The sequence below is a fragment of the Mus pahari genome, chromosome 10, assembly GCF_900095145.1.
Source record: "Mus pahari chromosome 10, PAHARI_EIJ_v1.1, whole genome shotgun sequence".
NCBI classification, from domain to species: domain Eukaryota; kingdom Metazoa; phylum Chordata; class Mammalia; order Rodentia; family Muridae; genus Mus; species Mus pahari.
The window spans coordinates 17,435,392-17,440,377 of NC_034599.1; the positions used below are offsets into that span (position 1 = coordinate 17,435,392).

At 48.5% G+C, this 4,986-nt stretch overlaps 1 protein-coding gene and 1 long non-coding RNA gene across 3 annotated transcripts in view; one reads left to right on the forward strand and one right to left on the reverse strand.

The window, feature by feature from the left end:
- Ecsit (ECSIT signalling integrator) overlaps positions 1-3,306 on the reverse strand; it is a 13,594-nt gene extending 10,288 nt beyond the window's left edge. Inside the window, exon 1 of one of the 2 annotated variants that reach the window (XM_021206348.2) lies at positions 3,222-3,306. The gene's annotated coding sequence lies outside the window, so the exon portion shown is untranslated. The remainder of the gene's footprint in view (positions 1-3,221) is intronic. The other variant, XM_029543367.1, reaches the window with a different exon arrangement.
- LOC110327398 overlaps positions 1-3,979 on the forward strand; it is a 15,340-nt gene extending 11,361 nt beyond the window's left edge. Inside the window, exon 3 of the long non-coding RNA XR_002380833.1 lies at positions 2,822-3,979. This is a non-coding gene — a long non-coding RNA (uncharacterized LOC110327398). The remainder of the gene's footprint in view (positions 1-2,821) is intronic.
- The last annotated feature ends 1,007 nt before the right edge of the window (positions 3,980-4,986 follow it).

The following is a 4,986-nucleotide window of genomic DNA, read 5'->3' on the forward strand; positions in this document are numbered from 1 at the left end:
TGTATACCTAGTATACCTATTTGGTTTTGGTGTCAGGGTATCTAGGCCACAGAGAACATGTTAGGAAGAGTTTGGATCGTTCTTGCCACCACTGAAACTGTGGAAGTGGGTGTTGTGGCGTACACCTGTAAATCCCAGCCCTGAGGAGGAAACCTGGGTCAGCCTTGGATCTACAGCAAGTACGAAGCCAAACTGGGCTACATGCAAACCTGTCTCAAAAACGGAAAAGAAAACCAAGAAAACAAAACAACACAACAAAACACCTTTGGGGTGACAAGATGGCTTTGCAGATAAAGGCAGTTGCTGCCGTGCCTGACAGCCAGCATTCCATCCCTGCAATCAATCCAGGGTGGAAGGGAAGAACTGACCCCACAAGTCATCCTCTGACCTCCACTCCTCCTGTGGCACTGCAGGCACGGGCACACAGGTGCAGAGTAAATAAATAAGTAAAAACAAACGAACAAACAACTTTCTCTAGTTGAGCCAGACATGGTAATGCATACCTTTAATCCCAACATTCAGGACGTAAAGGCAGCCAGACCTTTGTGAGTTCCAAGCCAGCTAGGGCTACATAAGAGAAGTTATTTAAGGAAAAAAAACAACAACCCTTTTTCTAGTATCTCCCATCTTGGCCCAAAATCTCCACCCAGCTCCCTGCTTTATCACTGAAGCTACACCTCAGCCATGTCTATGCACTGGCTCCTTCCTCAGCAACTGGATGGCTGCCCTAATAATGCCAGTCCAATGAATTGTTGTGCTCAACTCTTTGAAGAAGCCAATGACTTCAAGATGTCGACTTTCTCCCAAGTATCAGATAGTGAAGTCCCCTCCCCTTCAGCCCTTGTTAGCATCCTTGGGTTTCTTCCTGGCATCCATGCCTATTTCTCAGCCCATCATGAGATGCCTTTCAATGTCCACAGTGTCTGCAAAGCTGAGGATGCAGACAAATGCCTGGGGAGCACAGAGCCTGCAGACCCAGGCTTAGTGGAAACATGTCCGTACTTCTGCAACTTTCAGGTGATAGCCACACCTTCGGGTCTGAGGAAATGCAATTGGACTGGACTCAAGCTGTGACTCGGTAATACAGACTTGGCCTAGACTCCTCCAGTGAGCTGCTGGCCCCGGTGAGCCTCTGCTAGGGGGCTAGGAGTGTGGCTCAGTGGTAGAGCCCCTGCCTAGAATGCCCCAGTGAGAGGCTGAGGGTGTGGCTCATGGTAGGTACTTGCTTGGTATAGTCAGATGAAAAGAATCTAAAACTTTGCTTTGTGAATTGTGTTCCGGGACCTGTAAAATGTTGGCTCTAATGCAGGCCCACTGTATGAGAATCTGCATTGTACTGCCCATAGGTGGCTCCGACTTGTATCAGAGTCTCGAGTATTCATGCTCATGGTTCCCTGATGCGCTTGCCTCCTACAGAAGCACAACTCTGGTACAAAGCAGCCATCCCAAACTCCATTCATGGGACACCAACTGACAACACTTTTGTTTACTGGGCTTCTCTGGAGGTTAGCCAGTAGCACCAGTAGTTAATCAAGCCACAACGTAGGAATCATTCAGCGTTCACTGTGTCCCTATTCAATCGATCAGAGTCCTGGAGACTGCTTCCAAATCTGTTCCTCATGCAGGTCACCACAGCAGACCATGGTCTGCTCTCCTGCATACGTTTCTGCCCTCTCTCTTCTGCCCTCCCAGTTACTTCCTTCTATTGCAAAGAAAAGCTTTTAACTACAGGAGCTAGGTGAGCTGGAAACGTGGCTCCATTGATAAAGATGCTTGCCCTGAAAGTATGAGGACCTGAGCTTGATCCCCATATACAGAGCGGCTTGCAATCTGAGCAGTCTGAGGAAGCAGAAACAGGCAGGTCCCTGAGCTTGCTGCTAGCCAGCCTAGTCAGGGACTACATGTCCCACTGAAAGATCTGTCTCAAGCATGCGGTGCACAGCTCCTGAGGGACAACATCCAAGGTTGACATTTGTCCTCTGTACACATGTACATATGCTAACATACATCCCTGTACCCACATATAAACACGTAAGGTTGCTAGGTGGAATAGCAATGCCTGTAATCTCAGCACTTGGGAGACACAGGCTGGCAGACCTCTGAGTTTGAGGTTAGCAAGGTCCAGCCCAGCCAGGGTTACAGAGGCAGGAAGGTGGCCTCCAGAATCAAACTAGCTGGTGATTAGTGAGTCCCAGGCAGCCTGAGCTACAGTAAAGTTCTGTCTAAAATGTAAATAAGAGTGGGGAGAGAGAATTTAGCTGGGAAAGAAACTTGCTGTTGGAACAAAGCAAACCTAATGACCTGAGTTCAAACCCTGGAACCAACATAAGGTGTATGGATAAAACTCCAGAGCTGTCCTCTGACCTCCACCATGCACCAGTGCACATGCTTCATACCCCCACACCATGGCTAAAATAAAAACTTCAAAGTAAATACATATCGGATGGATTCGACCTGCTGTACTTCCCCCTCTCTGTTGTAGCTCCGGCCGTTTCCGAAACAAGACAAGTTTATTGGTCTCACAGGCTTTGAACTTCTTTTACCCTCTGCCTACTGCTTACTGTCTTGGTGTATGCCTGTAATCCAGCACTCAGAAGGCTGGTGCAGGAGGATGATCATGATGAATTCAAGGCTAGCTTGGGATACATAAAGACTCTTGTTGCAGGGGAAAACACATGCTTGGAACAATCACTGTTTTGAAGTCAGGAAATTACCTGTTCTGTTTGTGATTTGTTCAATAATTGGCTCTCTTAGGAAATACTTTTTAAAATCTGTTTTTCTCATCTGATTTCTGTTTAAAATCTGGTTGTGTCTCCACTAGCTGGGCCAGTGCCTGGTACATGGTAACTGCCCAACACCGACCAACTGACGGGGAATAAGCAGTAAGTTTCTACAAAACAGGGAGATCTGAACAGCCAGGTCGCGTATATGCGTGGGGGCTGGCACGATTCCGGGTCTCTGAGAGGTCTCATTGGAAGGTTCCAAGCCTGCCTCACAGACAATATGTGTGGCCCGAGTCCGCTGTCCCATCTGTGAAACGGAACGCCTGCAGCAAGAGGTGCCCAGCAACCTTTCCTCGCACGTTCCCAAGCCTGCACCCCAAAAGGTCACAGTGCCCCAACTCTGAGGCCGAGTTGAAGGTCATCCTCCCTGGCTCTACCAGGCCTGGAAGTGGACGCCCCAATCCCAGACAGTCCCATAGACCCCCACGCGCGACCCACCTACTCACGCGGCCAGCCGCAGACCTGAGCCGGCTCGGTGGGACCGCTGGGCGCCGTCATGTTGAGCCACGGAGCTTCCGGTTACGAGTCGAAGGTGACAGCAAATCAGAAAAGCCTGTGACGCTAGGTCCCGCCCTCAGGAAGAGATCCACCAATAGGAAGGGGGAACACACTGGTTCCTCCTCAGGAGCAGGCCCTGCCCCTCACCGAACTCCATTAGCTTGGAGACCTTGGGTACCAGCGCCTCGGCGGGTGCCCGGGGTTCCGTCCGGTCCAGTTTTCTCCGCCGTGATGGTAAATTATTATTATTGTTACGGACTGGAGCCCAGAGCCGCTTGCGTGCTAAGCAAGCACTCTACCGCTGTCAACTAAGCCGCAGCCCCAAGTCCCGGGATGCATTCTTTTTACTAAGCAGGTTTTTTAGTTTGGTTGGTTGAGTTGTTTGAGTCAGGGTCTTGCAGTGGTGCTCAGTCTGTTCTCAAAACCCCGGATTCAAGAGATCCTCTGGGTTCAGCCTCCCGAATAGCTGGAACTTCAGCTGGGCAACACTGCCAACAGCTTTAACAGAATGTCAAGCTATGTTTATTTTTATTGTGTGTTCTGTGTGTAAGTCTATGTGAGCACGTTCGTGTGGAAGTCAGAAGGCAGCTCAGGAGGATGCTCTTTCCATGTGGGTACTGGGAATGAAACCTGGGTCAGCAGGCTTGGCTGCGAGCACTTTTAACGCCCTTTAATAAAAATTTTTGAAGTTTGAATTCATCTATGTGAAATGGCCATATAAGTACAACAAGGGCTACTGTGAGGAAGAACATGCATTCCTGACACCCCTCTCTCCCTCCCCAACAGGGAGGCTAGATTGACTCTTCAGACCACCCACACTGAGGGCTGAGAGGCCTATGGAGTGTATGTGTAGATGATTGGATGGCTCTGGAATTGTTGTGTGCATGTATAGATAATAGTGATTTTATACATGTATAAAATGATTGAATATAGGCTTTTATTGTTTTAAATGCATTTTGAAACATTGTTTTATTTTGGGGGTGGCGCATGTGGTGATAATTTACTAGAATCTGTCCTTTGAGTCCCAGGGATTGAACTCGGGCCATCAGACTTGGCAGTACTTTACCCACAGAGCCGACCTGTCAACCCCATAAGTAATTATTTTTAAAACAAGGTCTTGTGTAGCCCAGACTAGCTTTGAGCTTGTGTGTAGCTGGATTTGATTTTGATCTGATCTTCCTGCCTCTTTTGTCCTGGGTTTACAGGCCTGTGCCACCATGCATTGTCTCTGTAGTGCCAGGGGTACAGTCCAGAGCCTCTTACACTGTAGGCAGGTGTAGCCCCAGTCCTTTCGTCTAGACAGGGTCTTACTGTGTTGCTTGGCCTGGCTGACCCAGACCTCTTTCTGTAGACCTAGCTAGCTAGCCTTTGTTTATGACTCTAGTTGGCAGTGTAAACCTGGGAGAGCAGAGCCTCAAAATGAGACCGACTAAAGTCTCATGCTACAGCGCATCAGGCAAGGTATACTCTGGGTGTTCAGAAGCATCACATGCCAGGCATGGTGGCGCACGCCTTTAATCCCAGCACTTGGGAGGCAGAGGCAGGCAGATTTCTAAGTCCGAGGCCAGCCTGGTCTACAGAGTGAGTTCCAGGACAGCCAGAGCTACACAGAGAAACCCTGTCTCAAAAAACCAAAATAATAATAATAATAATAATAATAATAATAATAATAATAATAATAAATAAAAAAATAAAAGAAGCATCA